This window comes from Ahaetulla prasina, chromosome 1, assembly GCF_028640845.1.
Source record: "Ahaetulla prasina isolate Xishuangbanna chromosome 1, ASM2864084v1, whole genome shotgun sequence".
NCBI lineage: Eukaryota > Metazoa > Chordata > Lepidosauria > Squamata > Colubridae > Ahaetulla > Ahaetulla prasina.
Genome location: NC_080539.1, coordinates 35,843,078 through 35,863,071, shown reverse-complemented (window position 1 = coordinate 35,863,071; position 19,994 = coordinate 35,843,078). Strand labels below are relative to the sequence as shown.

The following is a 19,994-nucleotide window of genomic DNA, read 5'->3' as shown; positions in this document are numbered from 1 at the left end:
GGGTGGGGGGGCTGCTCTTATGTTTTGAATAATATTAGAAATTTTACAGATCTTAAATCTATCTGCCTATTTATTCTTCTGTCTGCTTGCCCATATCTATGACTGGTTGTTATTATATTGGGGAATTAAAATTCTAGAGGAATAAAAGTATCTTCATCTGCAGTTTCCTTTTGTTTCTCCAAGCATGGTTATTTTTAGAAGTTTTCCTATTAACTGTACATTTTTTAAAATTTCTTGCAGCATCATTTCATCAACAAAAAACATTTACAACTGCATCATACTCTGAATCATAAACAAAATGGAAAGCAGCTTAACAGTTAGTATTGCAGGCAACTCTTTGCTTCAGTACCTCTTGCTTTGCAGGACTTTGCCTGCCATTCCAAAGCAAAAAGGCTTATTACCTCTAGAGTGGGTGTTACTGGTGAAATTTTTTTAATGAGACTATCTTTAATTTCACACTTCAAAACAAACACATGAAGTTGTATTTCAGAATTTGTATTTTTTTTCTGAAAGTTTCAATGTAATTTCCCGTCTTTTTAAAGTCTATAATAGAAACATTTATAAGAATATATGAATAATGAAAGGAATATATACAAATACAGTACATGTAAGAGGAATTGCTTGCACTACTGTGAACAACAGCTGGAAAAACAAACGAGCATACCAAGAAAAAATATGTACAACCAACATACAAAATTTAGTGTGTGTGGGGATCTTTTTTAAAAACAAATGTTAGATTAGTATAGCTGATGGTAACCAAATCTGATTTATTTTATACATAAGACACTGAAAGAAACCAACATTGCCAGATTTGGACATTTTTACAGTCAGCTCCAGTATTTCCCAGGTTTCTATGGTTCAAAGATTTTTCCATTGAAAATTGATAGCACTAGCACTAGCAATATCACTTAAACTTACATATCACTTCACAGTGCTTTACAGCCCTCTCTAAATGGTTCACAGAGTCATATTGCCCACAACAATCTGGGTCCTCATTTTACCAACCTCAGAAGGATGGAAGGCTGAGTCAACCTTAAGCTGGTGAGAATCAAACTGCTGGCAGTCAGCAGAATTAGCCTGCAACACTGCATTCTAACCACTGCACCACCACAGCTCCACTCAGCCTGGCCAGAGTCTTCCAAGAATGGACAAAGTCCAAAGGCAAAATTATAGCCACAGAAATTCACTATGTCCAAATGAACTGGGTTGTTTTTTTGTGGGTTTTTTTTTGGGGGGGGGGAGTTGATTTGTCTTTCACAGAATCCTATCAAGTTCTCAAAAAACACTAGGATTCCACGTAATACAATTTGATACAGGCTACTCTAGATCAGCGGTCACCAACTGGTGGTCCACGGACCACTGGTGGTCCATGAAAAAATTTTGGTGGTCTGTGGAGAAAACTTCTTATTTGTGCACCCTGGTGGAGGAGCTCGGTTGCAAGCAGGCTGAAGCAGCAATTGCAATGCCTGGAAGCTGCGGGAGCAAAGCACTACTTACACTTGTGCAGCATCAGCATTCCCCCTCATTATATTTGCCCAGTTGGTGGCGCAAAGCAGCCCTCGTCTACTGCTGCTTGGGACCCGGAGCTGTAAACCGCGACTGGTCTGGGGAGCTTTTAAATGCTTGTAAAGGTTGCTTTTAAATTTAAATGCTTTTAAAGGTTGTAAAAAATGCTTTAAAAAGGCTCTAATGATTCCAGCTGAGTTGCCTGACCATCAGAGGCTTTTTTTTCTTTTAAAGGCAAAAAAAAAAGCTTTTAAAAGAAAACAAAAGCCTCTGACAAGCAGGAAACTCAGATGGGATCGTCAGAGCCTTTTAAAAGCAATTTTTCAACCTCTTCGGCTGCGGAGGTTGTAGAAAAAAATATTTTAAAAGTTAAAAAAAAAAAAGTTGACCATGTCTACCCAGTCACATTACCCCCCCCCAAGCCATGCCCACAGAACCGGTAATAACAAATTTTACTGATAGAAACAGTATGTAGAACAGAACAATAGAATAGAATAGAATAGAATAGAATAGAATAGAATAGAATAGAATAGAATAGAATAGAATAGAATAGAATAGAATAGAACAACAGAGTTGGAAGGGATCTTGGAGGTCTTCTAGTCCAACCTCTGCTTAGGGAGGAAACCCTACACCACTTCAGACAAATGATTATCCAATCTCTCATTAAAACTTTCCAGTCTTGGAGCATTTACAACTTCTGGAGGTGAGTTGTTCCACTGATTAATTGTTCTGACTGTCAGGAAATTTCTCCTTAGTTCTAAGCTGCTTCTCTCTTTCATTAGTTTCCACCCATTGCTTCTTGTCCTACCTTCAGGTGTTTTGGAGAATAGCCTGACTCCCTCTTCTTTGTGGCAACCCCTAAGATATTGGAACACTGCTATCATGTCACCTCTAGTCCTTCTTTTCATCAGACTAGACATACCCAATTCCATCAACCATTCTTTATATATATTGATTTATACTTGAGTCCCCTAATCAACTTTGTTGCTCTTCTCTGCACTCTTTCTAGAGTCTCAACATCTTTTTTACATCGTGGTGACCAAAACTGGATGCAGTATTCCAAGTGTGACCTTACCAAAGCATTATAAAGTGGTATTAACACTTCACATGATCTTGATTCTATCCCTTTGTTTATGCAGCCTAGAATTGTGTTGGTTTTTTTGGCAGCTGCAACACACTGCTGGCTCATATTTAAGTGCTTGTGAGATTCCATTCACAGTTACTACTATTGAGTAAGGTACCACATATACTGTACCTGTGCATTTTGCTTTTCTTGCTTAAATGTAGAATTTTACTTTTTTCACCATTTAGACGTACTCAAGTGACACATTTTTTCATTACATTTTCCTTTACAGCATTGTTTAAGAATTCAGAAAGCCATATTCTGCATGCTTTCCATTCATTCATTCATTCATTCATTCATTCATTCATTCATTCATTTATCCATTCCTAAGAAGACCATAAGAGGCGTGCATAAGAGCACAAACGTGCCTACCGTTCCTGTCCTATTGTTTTTCTTTCTTCTTCTTCTTATATATATATATATATATGCTTATACCTCCTAATATTTCCTCATATATATGTTTATATACTATATAATCTTTTTGTGTGATGCTTATGTATATTGTTGTGACAAATAAATAAATAAATAAATAAATAAATAAATAAGTAGAAGGAAACAAGTAATAGTATAGACATAAACATGGACACATGGGGAAAAAATTGGCACAAATAAAAGGATATAAATACGCAAAACATAGCCATAAACACATAAAATGAGTTCATGTAAATGGGAACAATAGGACAGGGACGGTAGGTACGCTGGTGCGCTTATGAACGCCCCGTTAGGGACCTCTTAAGAAACATGAAAGGTCCACGGTAGACAGTTTACAGTGAAAGGTATGGGGATTAGAGAGACTAACAACAGGATCAGGTAGAGTGTTCCAGACATTTACTACTCTATTACAGAAGTCATATTTCCTACCATCAAGATTAGAGTGAATTACATTGAGTTTGAATCTTTTGATAGCCCTTGTGTTATTACAATTGAAATTAAAGTACTCATTTACAGTTAGGACATTTTGGTAAATAATCTTATGAATTAAGTTTAGGTCGGAATGTAGATGGCATAGTTCGAGGCTATCAAAGCCTAAAATTTCAAGCCTGGTGGTATAGGGAATTTTATTTTGAGCAGAGGATTTGAGTACTCTTCTAGTAAAATATCTCTGGACCCTCTCTAATGTATTGATGTCTGAAATGCAGTGAGGATTCCAGGCAGGTGAGCAGTATTCAAGTATAGGTCTGGCAAAAGTTTTGTATGCCCTAGTTTGAAGTATAGAGAGAAAATTTTGTAAAATAAGATTGACAACTCTTAATGCCTTTTTTGCAATGATATTACAGTGAGCTCTGGGGCTTTGATTTTCTGAAATGAGTACTCTTAGGTCCTTGACAGAGTGTGGGTCAACTTTTAGATCATTTCTGGCCAACAAATATTTGCTGAAAAGCAGAAAGAGTGTTGGATCTAGAACGTTGCCTTAGGGAACACCACTGTTAACAGGTGAAGGATTTGAGAGGACACTGCCTATTTTGACCTCTTGTAGCCTATTTGACAGGAACGCAGCTATCCAATTATGCAGGGGTCCAGAAATGCCATAAGATTTTAGTTTTAGAAGTAGTTTGTCGCACGCTACTGAATCAAAGGCTTTACAGAAGTCTATGTAAATTGTGTCTATTGCTTTGCCCTGGTCAAATTGAGAGGTCCAAATGTTTTTGCAGTGTATGAGTTGCAGATTACATGACAATTTTTTCTTGAAACCTCAATCCTGGAAATTGTTTATTAGAGAGTAGCTAATTTGTCATTTAGTGGAGGGTGATGGATTGGTTTATGATGGATTCCATGATTTTACATGTGACGCAGCAAAGAGAGATTGGTCTATAATTCTCAACAACCTTTTTTGAAGATAGGTATGACTGTTACTAATGACCATATGTCAGGCAAGGAGCTCATTCTAAAAGATACTTCATAGATGCTGCTTAGAGGTTCAGCTACAGCAGAGGAAAGCTTTTTAAGAAAGAAGGTAAATATTCCATCAGGACCAATAGATAGAGATGGCTTTAGTTTGTGTAGTGCCCTTATGACAGCATCTTCAGTAAAATCAATGTGGATTAGATCATTGCAATTGGATGAGATCCGTTCAGGAAATGATGGGGAGATGCCATTGCTGTTGACAAAGACTGAACTGAAAAAAGTGTTGAAGAGATTAGCTTTAACGGCATCATCGTTACAATCTTCACCATTTCGCCCTTTTAGAGGTGGGATGGTTTTTGAGTCTTTAAATTTGGCATTTAAAAAATTATAGAAGGCACGATTGGATTTCATGTGTAACAACTCTTCCTCCTGTTTGCAGTGGTAATTGGTATCTTCTGTTTTTATTTGGCGGCATATGGTTTTGTATTAGTTTTTGAAGTTAGCTACCTAGCCTGTTTTATTTTTCTGCCAAAGGGATTTTTTTTATTGGTGTTTCCTTATTGACATGGGTAATTTGTTCTTTTTGGCTTTAGATGTTACTAATGGTACATATAGATTAATGACTCTTTGAACTTCAAGTAGAAAAGTGTTATAATAGTCTTCTGCAGTGTTGCAGTGATTGAATAGGATTTGCCAATCTAGAGATGAAAGGTCGACAGCTGAGATCATAATTTGCTTTTTTAAAGTTGTATTTAGGAGTCCTATTATGAGATTCTTTGTATGGATGTAAATTTAGACAAAAGTCAATCATGCAGTGGTCACTGTTGAAAAAGGTTCTTTGATATGATAGTTATAAATTGTGTTTAAAATGTTGCAGAAGATTAGATCGAGTCAGTTGTTGAATCTAGTGTTGTTAAATACCAACTGATCAAGTCCTAAAGTAGTGGCGGCATTATACAGGGTTGTAAGTATTGATTCAGTAGAGCACTCATTTAGGGTTCAATTAATAAGAGGTAAATTGATTTCACCAAGAAAAATAATGGGATGTGGGCATCAGGCTGCCCACATTAGTAAAGTAGTTTACTCGCATGATCAAGTTCATAATCAGGGGCTCCGTAACATAATAGGAAACGAATTGTGGTATTTAATGAAAGATCTCAGATAATGGTCTCATTAAGAACTAGTTCTTGTGTTACTTGAATGTATTTCAGATCTAGGGACTTTTTATAGAAGATGGCAATACCACCTTCTCTTCTGATTTTGTGGTCAGACCGATGGACATGGTAGTCACTTGTAATGGTAACAGAGTCTGAAAAGGATTTGTTACATAATGTTTCACAGACAAATATAATGTCAAATTGAGTCATATTCAGAAGAAGAAGTAATTCTGACATTTTGTTTGTGAGGCTTCTTGCATTGTGTAGTTTGCATTTAAGATCTGTAGCAGTGAACCTGAATGATCTTGGGGGTGTGCATACCTAGTTTTGGATGTTAGGGTGTTGAAGTTGTTGATTCTTGGGATGTTTGATTGATGGAATTGTCGATTGTTGGTTATAGGGTTATAGGGACGTGAGCCATTGCTTTTGTGTTTGATACATTTGGCGTGGTAGTTGAAGTAAAGGTCAGTTTCACCATGATCCAGACATCTTCTGACCTCTGTGGAAAGCTCACGGAGCGTGCACACTGTAATATTGAATGGTTGGGCCATGAATGCAGTTTATTATGTTTAATGAAGTTTCTTGCAAGTGTGTTTATTGAGTGGATGAATTTGCATTTACTGGACTCACTATTACAAATGACTCTGCAAAAGTGAGGAGCCATCACACCCTCATTGTATTCAGGGCCATCACGGGAGATGTCAATAATTTCATCAGGAGAGATAGTTGATGCCGGAAAATTGCTGATGATGTTGCGAACCCTAGTGATGTCATCTATTTCATTGCTGTCCATTCAAGTCCAAATAAGATGGCGTTTGGATGCTTCTGTTCACATTCAAGTGCATCTTTAATGAGGATTGTGATATCAGTAGTAATGTAGCTAGTTCTGTGAAGTTGTGGTTCAGGCTGCAGTTGTTGAGATGGGGTAAGTTTTTGAGATGATGGGTTTTCACTTTTCTGCTTTATATCATCTTTATTGAGCGAAGCTACAATGGTGTTAAGAGATTTTAATTCCACTTCAATGGTGTCAAGGGATGCTAAACGAGATTCAATAGAGATAACTGTTTCTTGTAGGGCATTGACATTGTCTAGTTTTGGTTTGCAAGATGGGCAGAGAAGTGGGAGTGTGAAATGGGAGGATGGGAGTGAGGCCTCTTGTCTGAATTGGGCCGCGGCTCTGGTTAATTTCATGCATTTGTGATGCGCAATCATGCCACATAGGGAACATTTTATTGAGCTCTTGTCATCCTCAATGGAATCCAAACAGATGAAGCAGCATGAGTTGGAGTTTTGAGGGTCTTTAGTAGAGATTTCTTTCATTTTGAGTGTGGGTTTAGTGGTGGAGTGTTTGCTAGGCCTTGAAGTTTTGTATTTGCAATCCAAGCCTTGCCAATTAAATATTCTATGTAGCTGTTTTGATTGCCCAAATACAAAAACAATAATCAACAATCAATTGATAAACAAAGTCTGACTAATTAGGCAGACAATTTAACACTGAAGTATTAATTATTAATGAATGCTAAACTATTTAGTTAATAATACCTAGACAATTAATTAGTTAATTAGTTACTATACAATTGAGTGTCAGAAAAATCAATTAAATAAAGCAACAAATTAATTGCCCAACCAATAATCAGAAGTTAAATAACAAAGAATTAAATTGTTCAAATAAGCAATAAAGTGCCTAATTAACAATCATTAAGTGCCTAACTAATTAATCAATCAGCTACCAATCTCTTAACTAATACTATATTTAAACACTAAGCATCAATTAATTAATTAATTAATTAATTAAACAATCAATTAGGAAATCAAGGTATTATAAATGAATCAAGGTGGATAGTTACTTTAGCCTCGTTGAGAATTGGTGGGAGTGGTAGTCACAGTGATAGACTTGAAAGAGCTCCTTACAGAGGGCTCCTTACAAATGAAGCAGAAGGGTAACGGTGGAGCATAGATACGATGGTCTTCCATTGTGTCTCCTCTGATCTCTCTCCTCACCTTCACCGATCTCCTAATCTTGCCAAAGGATCTGGGCTGCAGAGATCTCCTGGTCATTGCCAGGAGGGTGCAAATTACTTGCTATTCAAGATGGTGGTAGCGGATCTCCTCTGGTTTCACTCCTTACCTTTTTCAATCACCTGGGGCTAAGCTGATGGATTTAGGTTGTGGAGGGCAGCTATTTAACTCAAATCCACTCAATTCAAGGGCGATGTGGTTGGAGTTTCACACGGTAATTTGACCACTCAGATCTTCTTGGATCTGGGTCTGGGTTACCGAGAGCGGCTGTTACAAGATGGCGGTAGCAGCAACAGTGGAGTGGTGGTTATGGGTGGTTATGGAGGAGTGATAAGCTGTAATTATCACTCTCAGAATATATTACTCGGATTCCCTGGACTTCATCAAAGTAGGGATACCTGTAAGTCCTGGTAGCGGTGGGTGTTTAGGTTATGATGGACATTTGACCACAGGACAGTGAGGTGCTTCTCCTTCTCCTGTAGCTCTTGTGCTCCAAATGTTACCTTGCTTACACCAAACGTTTAAATTATTTGTCCTTATGTTACTGCCCAGTCTGCCCTGTTAGCAGTAAATGAGTCCAATGCGTTTTTTCAAATTTCTCTCTCCCCAAAGAATCAGAAATGGAAAAAATACATTATGGTGAGATGGAATTGTTGTGGTCTGCCAGCAGCCTACAGAGGTGGCAGCAGAGTTGGACAGTGAGGAGGCTGGGGAGGAACATGGGCCAGTCCTGGAGTCTGGGGAAGACTCAGACGAGGACTCTGCATCGGAAGCAGAGATGGGGCCAGGGCCACCTGGGAGTTATGTATGGACTCCGGTGCCTCCAGAGTCAGACATCAGAGAGGCAGAGGAACTGTTCCTAGTGTGTGCATGTGCAGAGCTGCCAGAAGGCAAGAGCAGCTAAAACAAAAGGGATGACTCAGGAGTAAGGCCAGGAGATGATTGGCCCCTCTCATAAGGCTTAAAAGAGAAACAAAGGCACTTTCCCTTTGCAGGAAAGCAACATTGTTAACTCTGTTTCAAGTCAGCATCCCTATGATTCTAGATTCTGTGGGGCTTTGCCAAGTAAGGTCTTCGGCAGTGTGTAAAAGGAGATAAAGGTTGGCGAAGGAAGGACTTCTCCCGAAGGACTTTTTTGCAACTAATTGGGACTCAGCTGGGAATGAATGTAATTCTCAGCTGTTGGAATAAAAGAGGTTTTTGGGACTATTCATATGTTTTAATGACTCAGAAAGCCTAGGTCACAACAGGTACAAGCAGGAACTCATAAGATGGCAGTGTTCAGTGCCTTACAGATCATTTACTGCATGGATGAAATTTTGATAGTCATCATTAAAAGCCCAACTTGAGTGAAATAAAATACTACGTTAAATCATCTGATGGATCTTGCAGTCTTTCGTTACCTGCCACAGTCTCATATGACATATGCCTCCCAGAGTCATTGTTCTATTGCTCTATTTCTATAAAATAGAAATTCTATAGAAATGGCTGCAGAAATCAATCAGTCAATCAAACAAACAAACAAACAAAATGTTCTTCAATCATGCAACCATCAAATAAGGAGGGAAAGTTATATCGTAGTAATAATAGAATTGGCTATTCCCACCTAGCTTATTTTCCCTCCATTCGCTCTGCATCATAAGAGACATTTTTGCACTTGCTTTTTAACATATTAATGTACTTAATTTTGGTTTTAGGTTGGGCTGAGTGTATTTTACATGCACAAGATTAAATACATCTTGTGAGGACTATAAATTATGAAGTCAAACTTGGATTAATCAATACTTGCATCCTTCCCCAAATCTCTGCAACAACTCAATTGACTAAACTTTCTAACTGTTCTACTACACATGGCTCATTTTACCTGGGATGGCCACAACTGAGAACAAGAAGAACTGCAACATTATTTTTTTAAGGAATGAAAAGTTCCTTTGCCACTTTGCCACTATGGCAAGTTGATATTCTAGAGATGAAATATTTTTAGAGTTCTGTGTAATATTTATTTAGGGACAGCTTGTATTTTTTAGGTCCTGGTAAAATATGTTTTCTCTCTTGCTTCCAGGAGTTAACTTTTGGCATTAGGTCGTTTTAACATGATTATGGTGGATATTTGTATTCTTCAAATAGTTTTTTCAGTTGGACACCATAGGTAAATCTAATGGGCGTCCTGTGCTAAAGGATGATGATTATCCATGTAGATACTTTTTATCACAGGATGTCCTGAACACCAAAATCAGTTATGTATGATTTTAAGATCATGATCATCTCATCAACACCCCTCTGCTCTCAGGACCTCCTCAGGAAGGAAGGAAGTAGGATTTCTTTGTACCCACATTGGCTGAGATGAGCAATATTGTTGCCAGTTTTCAATAAGAAAAATGGTTATTGTAAAGGCTATCCAGTTAGGTTAATTTTAAAATTTTTAATGAATTTTAATTTAATTTTAATTTTTTTAGTTGTCCCTAAAGTGAAGGAAATCTAAAAATATTATGTGATCCCACTAAAGTCCTGGCAAATATTGGGATTTTTGCTAACATAGTTCACTACATTTATTTAATTCTGATACAGATACAGAAATTATGACCTAAATAAAAATTTAACCTGTTTATCTATGAAAAGCTTATATTACATGTAGTCCAGTTACAGACACTTCGCTCCAGAATCGCAAGGAAAGACACAGAATAAGGAGACAAGAAAGGTTGGAGGAGGAAAGGAAGATCAACTTGTGAGTATGTGGCAAACATTAATTATTGTGAGAATTCCTCAATGCAGCAGTATCTTGCTTTCAACAACAAGACCTCAACAGAGGAAGAATGAGGCAAAATGCATGAGGATACCCAATTTTATGAGGGAATGAAAGTGAAGGGAAGGGGAAGGGGAAAGAAAGAGAGGAAGAAGGAGAGGGAGGGAGGAAGGAAGGAAGGAAGGAAGGAAGGGAGGGAGGGAGGGAGGGAGGGAAAGAGAAACAGGGAAGAAGGAACCCCTGTGTACCTTTCCTGGCCCATGCTTTCTTAACCCTCCCTCCCTGACCTATGCCAACCCCCCATGTACTATGCTTTCCCAAACTCCTGTGGTACTTCTTGAAAATATCCACACACATTTCATCACACTTCCAGTACCACCCCCATGAACCTTTCCTGACCCATGAAAGAACACTTCTTGCACACCACCATGCACCCTTCTCAATCCACCCACTACCCCTGTGTACTGTCCCTGTCCTGTATGGTGCCTCTCACAAAAGAATCTCCTTGATTTGTACGGCATCTCTCACATATCCCACAACTCCTCCTTCTCACCCCATGTGTCTCACCCTGCACTGCACCTCTCCTTCATCCCCATGCATATTTCCCAATGCATATCTGTCACTCCCCAACTGACACAGCCTGGGTCACACACACCAGTGAATCCTTCTTGACCAGCACACCTGCACATCCATCTGCCCTCTCTCACCTGGCAGCAGACACTTACCTGCTTGCTAGCCTTGGACTTGAAACTTAATGCTGGCTTTCCCACTGAATTTCTCCCTGCAAACTTCCCACAAGTAAAGTAAATGTGGAAGCCAGCAGGAATTCTAGGAAAGGAGGGAAGGTAATAGGCAGTTAAAAATAGCTGCATCTTTTTTAGGCTAATCAAATGTGTAAGTTAGCCTAGCTAAAGGAGTTATTGTTTATTCTGATTTTTTCTCTCTCTCTCAGACACAAGAGGGAGCTTCAGACACAAGGAGCATAATAACATGAAAAATGCTCAGTTACCGTGAATAATTATAATCTAGTTTTAATAGTTTTAATGTTGTAAAACTAATTTAAAAGTTCATATTTTTCCTCACATACAGTACCATTTAGTTATTAAATACTATAACATTAAGATGTCCATGGGGTCGCGATGGGTCGGACACGACTTCGAAACTAACAACAGCAAAAATAACATTAAGAATGAACTTTCTCTCTGATCTCCAACTCTTTTAATCTTTTTCATTTAATAAATGCATATTTTAGGCCAAAGATCATTTACTATTTCTCTAATATGAACAGGAGGAAAAATAGCGGAGTAGTATTCAATATAGAAGTCCATCTTCATTCTTACATTTCCTTTTCTTCGGTTTAAAGCATTTCTCATAGGGGAATGAAAGGTGATCTCACTAAAGAAATTCAGCAAGCACCTTAAAATTTAGAAATACATTTCTTTTCCTTTATTTTTAACACAATAGCTTATTGCTTCCTCTGGAAATACAATAAAAATGCCCTGCTTTCCAGATCGTATCTCTTTTTATAAATAAATCTTTAAAGCCTTGATAGTTAGTCTTTGTTAAGAAAAATCAATTAAGAAAAATCAATTAAGAATTACATTTATATTTTTGTTGTTGTTGTTGTTGTTGTTGTTGTTGTTGTTGTTGTTGTTGTTGTTATTATTATTATTATTATTATTATTATTATTATTATTATTATTATTTATTTATTTATTTGATTTTTATACCGCCCTTCTCCCGAAGGACTCAGGGTGGTGTACAGGCAAAAGTAAAAAACAGGCAATACAATGTACAATTTAAAATGCAAATTAAAAAACTTATTTTATAATTGGCCCAAAAAGTTTAAAATATATAATAAACTAAAACCCCATTTAAAATTATTAATAGAAAATTTAAAATCGATAAAATTTAAGCCAGCCCCGCACGAGTGAAAAGATGTGTCTTCAGTTCGCGACGGAAGGTCCGAAGGTCAGGTATTTGGCGTAAACCCGGGGGAAGCTCGTTCCAGAGTGTGGAAGCCCCCACAGAGAAGGACCTTCCCCTGGGGGCCAACACTGCTTGGCGGACGGCACCCTGAGAAGTCCCTCTCTGTGAGAGCGTACGGGTCGGTGGGAGGCATGTTGTTAGTTGCAAAGTCGTGTCTGACCCATTGCAACCCCATGGACAGCATTCCTCCAGGCCTTCCTGTCCTCTACCATCCTCTAGAGTCCATTTAAGCTCACACCTACTGCTTCAGTGACTCCATCCAGCCACCTCATTCTCTGTCGTCACTTTCTTTTGTGCAGCTTTCTGAGATTTGGTGTGTTTCTGTAGTGTTTCACTCTAACTACACAAACACACAAAATCTCACAAAGCTGTATGTGGCATTTTGTGTGTGTGTGTGCGTGTGAATCAGTTGTGTTGTGTTGTGTGTGTGTGTAAAGTGTGAAAGTTGGTTTTTGAGTTTTTTGTGGCTGTGTGAGGTTCCTGCAGGGGCCATTTTGGGTGAAATGCAGCTGCTTTTACATTGTGTGCGAGTCAGTTGTGTTGTGTTGTGTTGTGTTGTGTTGTGTGTGTGTAAAGTGTGAAAGTTGGTTTTTGAGCTTTTTGTGGCTGTGTGAGGTTCCTGCTTGTTGCAGGGGCCATTTTGGGTGAAGTGCAGCTGCTTTTACATTGTGTGTGAGTCAGTTGTGTTGTGTTGTGTTGTGTGTGTGTGTAAAGTGTGAAAGTTGGTTGGTTTTGGTACCTCTTATTGTTTTGTATACTTTGTTTATTATTTTTATTATTTATTGTTATTGGCCATGCCCACCCAGCCATCTGACCACCAAACCACGCCCACCAATTAAGTCACGGCCACAGAACCCGTAGGGAAAATTTTTAGATTTCACCCCTGGTAGACAGCTTATCCAGGTTCTGATCCAATTGTATTGTTTTAATTCAAGACAAAATCTGGAGAGCGGTCATCCAAACAATTATAATGCTGTGGGATAGAATTCGTTGACATCAACTGACTATTGTATGACAAAAGCCTTCTTGATTAGCTTTCCTGGTTTGTTTCCTGTAATCAGCAGCTATGATGTCAAAACAAGCAAAACTTTATATAATCAGAGAACCACAGTGTTATTGTAAGATTTTGAATAGGCTGAACATTTAATGGACTAGGATAGCAATCAACCAGGCTCAGAAGCCCCCAGAGATTCCTATGGAAACTTCCATACTTTTGACTTAGCAGTACTTTCAAAGTATCCCATGTGGCATCGCAAATGGATCCAGTTTTTATTTAAAGAATAATTTCTGAAAAGTTTAACCCAAATATCATTTACATTTGATTTTTAAGTGTTTTGTGTTATCTGTAGTTGTACATGTGCATCTTACACTGAATGACCTGGAATGCCAGCATTCTCATGAATGTTAGCTTTTGACAATATCTGAATGGATGAACCAATGAATATTAATAATCATCTAAATAAAATTTTTGTTCTCACTTTCTAGACTTGAAAACTAGAAATGCCCTTCTCTGCACTTAGAAAATTCATCTGCTATTCACATGAGGATGATCATTTTTCCCTACGGAACTCTGAACTCTATGGAACTCATTACCTCAAATTTTGTAAAATTGTGTCCAACTCAAAGTTAAACAAAAAGAGCGTGAAGCACTTATAATACTCAAGGTAATACTAGGTAATTTCTAGGTAATTTCTACTTAATCACATGGAAATTATACATTTGTCATGTTATTAATCTCAATTTGGTCAACTTTTTCTAATTAGCATTTAATCCCAGTTTGATACATTAAAGGAATACAATAATTACCAATTGCTATTATAGAGCTTTAATATACAGATAAACAGGTTAAACAGTTATCTTTTTCCAGATTATACATTCAATCAAAATATTTGTATCTCAGGAGAATTGCTTGCACACCTTCCAGCCACCATGTTTCAATATCTTCTTCACTACTCTTCAGACTCTTCAGAGTTTTCCTGATATTTTATGTGGGACGAACGTGGGGAGGCCTATAGACATTTTTAAAAAAAAAAGAAACAAGAATTGCTGATTTAGAAATGAGAGAGAGTTATAAGTCAGCAGCAAATCAATTTTGAAAATACTGGGATTAATAGACAATGTTCTATAAAAGCCTACATCAGTATATTGTTCTAGAGTTATTAACTTATTGTATATTTTTTCATTTGTTATATAACTTATGGCAGGGGTGTCAAATTTGTGTCATCATGTGACGTATCCCCCTTTGCTAAACTGGGTGTGGATGTGACCAGTGTTTGACACATCCAGCCCATGGGCTGTGAGTTTAACAGCCCTGCTTTATGGGTTCAGTTACTCCCATCCCAGAAGCAGCATTTGTTAAGAATATTTTTTGATATCCAAGAGAATTACCATTACAGAGGAATTATTGAGTCTGTCATTTGCACCTCTATAACTGTCTGGTTCGGTACTGCAACCCAATAAGAAAAACACAGACTTCAGAGGATAATTAGAACTGCAGAAAAAATAATTGCTACCAACCTGCCTTCCATTGTGGACCTGTATACTGCACGAATCAAGAAGAGGGCCGTGAAAATATTTGCAGATCCCTCGCATCCTGGACATAAACTGTTTCAACTCCTACCCTCAAAACGACGCTATAGAGCACTGCACACCAGAACAACTAGACACAAGAACAGTTTTTTCCCGAAGGCCATCACTCTGCTAAACAAATAATTCCCTCAACACTGTCAGACTATTTACTGAATCTGCACTACTATTAATCGTTTCATAGTTCCCATCACCAATCTCTTTCCACTTATGACTGTATGACTATAACTTGTTGCTGGCAATCCTTATGATTTATATTGATATATTGACCATCAATTGTGTTGTAAATGTTGTGCCTTGATGAACGTATCTTTTCTTTTATGTACACTGAGAGCATATGCACCAAGACAAATTCCTTGTGTGTCCAATCACACTTGGCCAATAAAATTCTATTCTATTCTATTCTATTCTATTACTATGGGAAATAATGCAGCTGACTGTAAAAAAAAGTTCATGGTAGAAGGATAAAGGAAGGGAAGGAGAGAAACCATTCATTGGTCCATTATTTTAAAAGAAGTCTGTGGGAAAACACACAGGGCAACTAAAGAAGGGAGTATGAGAAAAAGTATTAATGGTCAAGATGGACAAGTCTCATCATAATACTTCAAAGTGATTTCAAACGATAAAAAATAATGCTCAACAGGAATGTAGAAAGAACCAATAGGCCAATACACTTTTTTATTGGAGATGTTCTCCGATGGATTGGGGTAAAAGAATGGAAAATGATACCAAGAACATCATATTATTATGACATCAGTTGTTCCCCTATTGTACAGGAATCAGCCTGGAGCCATTATGTTCCCACAAGTGGTCTATGACCAACCACTCTTAAATTCTGTTAATCTTTATTTAGATTAGTTCCACAATAGCACTAATCATTAGTTGAGTAAATTCCTGTGCATGGGCATGAGCAATTAATGTGAACTTAACATGTGGTCTTGATCTTTTGCATCTGGCAGATGTAGATGTAAAGTACAGATATAGGTATTGGTATAGCTATAAGGCTGCCCAGCTAGAGATTAATTCTGGGTGGTTTATATTACTGAGAATAAAAAAACAATAACAAAGAGACTGTACGTATAAATGTGGAGACACTAATTCTAAGCAGTACAGAACACATAGTCCACAAGGGCTGAGGAGCCCCCTGCTCAGAAGCCTGGGAAAACAACCAGGTTCTTAAAGACTTCCTCAACCCCATTACATCAGAGAGATATGTAACTTAAGAAAAAGAAAAATCCAAAGTTATTTTAGTACTATTTAAATTAAAAATGTTTCCTGGCAATTAAAACCATTGCATTTATACTGCTGCAAAGAAGATCAAAAATTACTTCTTTAAACATTTCTCTTTTTCTTTCTCTTTTTTATCTTTCTTTTACTTTTATCATTTTTCACTTTTTCTTTTAATTTTTCATGATTTTTATTTTTCCTAGATTTATGTTTTTGTAGTTTTTAATCCTGCACTGCTGCATTTGTTTAGAGCAGAATAAGAGATTCAGGTATATAATGTTGACTTACCATTTACAGCAAACCATACCACCAGCACAGTCTCCTGATGGTTCAGCAGGAAATGGACATAATAGTCTACAGCTGCCACCACTTTGAGAACAAGCAATGTTAGCAGGGTCGCCTTGGCCAATTGCTGCATAAAAAAGGGAGAAATACCATTGGCATTTTAGAATCTGTATTTATTTATTATTACTAATTATATTTTATTATTTTCATAAATATTACATGTTCCATGATTTACATTCATTTTACAAATAATAATAATAAGAAACCCAAAATATTAGAATTCAAAATACTTGAACACTGTTGGCATTGACAAAATCCCTAACAGTGATTAGTAGAAGGCAGCTTTACTTGGAACAGGTTAAATCCTGTAACAAAACCTTTAATAACACCAAACAACAACATCTGCCTATCCCCATTCATTGGGAAGGACATGATAGGTAGATAAAAGTGCCAAATCTAGTTTAAACTTTTGGTTAACTGTCCAACAAACGAATAATAATAAGATATTGATGATGGTGTTGATGCTTTACTAGGAAGTGATGTGAGCTAGATTCAAGCCCGTTCTTACCTATGGAAATTGGATGGTAATATGGAAACTGGTAGTGGAGATGACAGTATATTAGCTCAGCTTAACAATGCAATAGTGCTCATTTGACAAGCTAGCAAGGTCCCACTAAAATCCTATATGCTAAACTTCAACAACATGTAAACTAACCACTTACCAGAAGCAGAAGTTGGGCTTTCAAGAGCAGAGGAACTAGAGATCAAATTAATAATATTCACTGGATTATGGAGAAACCATCTACTTGATTACACTAACACCTTTGATTGTATGGATTGCAAAAGTGTGGCAAGTTCTTAAAGAGACAGAAGTGCCAGGCCACCTTACCTATCTCCTTGGAAACCTGTATGCAGGTCAAGAAGCAACAGTTAGAACTGGACAAGGACCAATCAATTGGTTCAAAATAGGGAAAGCAGTTCTAAAGGCTATATATTGTTACTCTGTTTATTTAACTTATATGCAGAGTACATCATGCAAAATGCTGGGCTGAATGACTCACAAGCCGCAATTAATATTGCCAGGAGAAATATCAAATCTCAGAAAATCTCAGATATGCAGATGATCCTACTCTACTCTTGGATTGTAAGGAGATCAAATCAGTCAATCCTAAAGGAAATCAACCCTCATTGTTCTTTGGAAAGACAGATACTGAATCTGAAGCTCAAATACTTTGGCCATCAAATGAGAAGAGAGAACTCATTGGAAAAGATCTTGATGTTGGGAAAGATGGAAGCCAAAAAGGAGAAGGGGATAGCAGAGGATGACACATTTAGATGGTGTCATTGACAAAATGAACATGAATTTGGTCAAACTCTGTGAGATGATGGAGGGCAGGTGGGCCTGGTGTGCTATAATTCATGGGGTTGGACACAACTTAGCAACTGAACAACAAGAAGAAAAAACACTGTTGTAGGCTATATGTTTATTTCATTAACTTAAAACAGATACCCCTTACATAGGAGGAGAGAACTGAAGAAATCAGGAGGCAAAATTCAGATTTACTGAAAAAACTATGTGTTAAACAATATAGCATTTTAATAGTAGAGCAACTAAAGTAAATGTAAACTTGTTAGGAGGATCATAACAACAACAACAACAACAATAATGCCATGAATTCTCTTAGCAGTTTGCCCTTTTTTTTAAAAAAAATATCCTTTTTCTTTTTTTTTGATCATATCTGAGAGGGATACTGTTGGAAACATAATAAATAACATAAAATAATATTTTGTGAGCATATCTTCAGACATTCATCTTGAAAGACTTGCAAATGAGTCTTCCCATGGTTATAATAATGCTTAACAATACAAGTTTTCCTACTTTTCAGGAGATATCAATGCTTTATTCTAATGGATTTGGCATATGCAATAAATCAGGCTCAGTTTGTCATTAAGCAGAACAAATCTTTGTTCAGAGACCAGTCTCAAGATTAAAGATGCACTCACAAAATAAGATTGCAATAGCATTTAGCAATAAACTTATTTACCGCTTTACAGTGCTTTACAGTCCTCTCTAAGCGGTTTGCAGATTCTGCATATTACCCCCAACAATCTGGGTCCTCATTTTACCCACCTCAGAAGGATGGAAAGCTGAGTCAACCTTAAGCCTGGTGAGCTTTGACCAGCCAAATTGCAGGCAGCCGGCAGGTAGCAGAAGTAGCCTGCAGTACTGTACTCTAACCACTGTGCCACCATGGCTCAAGAAATTATTTTATCTTATTTATTATGTTTCCAACAGTATCTCTCTCAGATACGATGGGAGATAAAGAAAAAGGATTTTTTTAGAAAAGGGCAAACTGCTAAGACAAGGCATGGAATTATTATAGAAGGCAGATAGATATGATCCCCTGAGACAATTCTTGTTGGAAAAATGGGGTGGGAACAGCCCTCTTAACTTTTGTAGATTGAAATACCCTTAACGCTCTTTGACTGGTGGTCAATACCAAAAATAAAGCCAGTAAAGAATCATTGTGAAAAGCATTTGAAATTAGTCTCAAGTATACTTCTCCTCTAGACCATCTGGGTCATTTAGTTCTCTCCTTACCTGTGACAGCCTGGTGGGAAAACAAGAAGATGGCAACAAGGAGGAGAAAAGCCTTCATGGCTGAAGCTCAGAGCAACCAGTTCAAGAGGCAGGAGTCTCTAAGTTGGGTCAAGTGGAACTGAGCAGTTCTTTGCTGCGGCTATTTATGAAGCTTTAAGGAGCACAAGGGTCAAAGGTGGCTTAATTTTTGGCAACCTGGAGGAATGACAATATCACAATTACATTGGCACCTTTTTTTTTTTTAAAAAAAATCTACCTTCTGGTGGGCTGTTTCCTGAAAGGATTCAGGATTGGAGAAGAAAAGAGGTGGTTTAAAAACTGCCTTCCTGAGTTTTGGAACAAAGTTCAGTCAGTTAAATATTTCTTCTCCAACAGAGATTCAAATGTCATTTCTTTGCCCTTGCTGTTATTTGGCATTGAAAGATGTAATCCTTCTGTACATCAGATTCTAGATATTAAAACAGCAATCATAGCAGATATCACCTTTTTTTATAGATGTGTGTAAATACATATTTGAAAAATTAAGCACTCTATAACCTATTTATGAATGATTTACTCACATTGGCATTTACTACATCCCCACGCACACAAAGTATAACAATATGAGATTGTAGCTTGCTAGATTAACTTGTAAGAACTATGCTAAATAAATTCCTTTATATTTATAACAATTTTCTCCATTTAGTTCTGTTGCCCTTGAGTACTGAGTACTCCAGCCCAAGGTTTATGAAATCACCCAAGTACTTAATTTGGAAACCAAGATGATAAGAATTAAAAATGTTCAACTCAAAACTAAAAATGAATAAAAAAACCACAGCAGTGTTAAAACATATTTTCACTGCCTACCTAAGAAATTATTTTTGCGCAAAATTTGTAATAGGTGTGCTGTCTCAGAGGGAAAGAAGGATACTG

At 37.3% G+C, this 19,994-nt stretch overlaps 1 long non-coding RNA gene across 1 annotated transcript; it reads right to left on the bottom strand.

The window, feature by feature from the left end:
• Positions 1-14,248: 14,248 nt before the first annotated feature.
• On the bottom strand, positions 14,249-19,220 carry LOC131196670 (uncharacterized). The gene is made up of 3 exons (XR_009154831.1): positions 19,083-19,220; positions 16,484-16,607; positions 14,249-14,391 (listed from the first exon to the last, which is right to left on the bottom strand). It is a non-coding gene; the product is annotated as an uncharacterized LOC131196670 (long non-coding RNA).
• Positions 19,221-19,994: the final 774 nt, after the last annotated feature.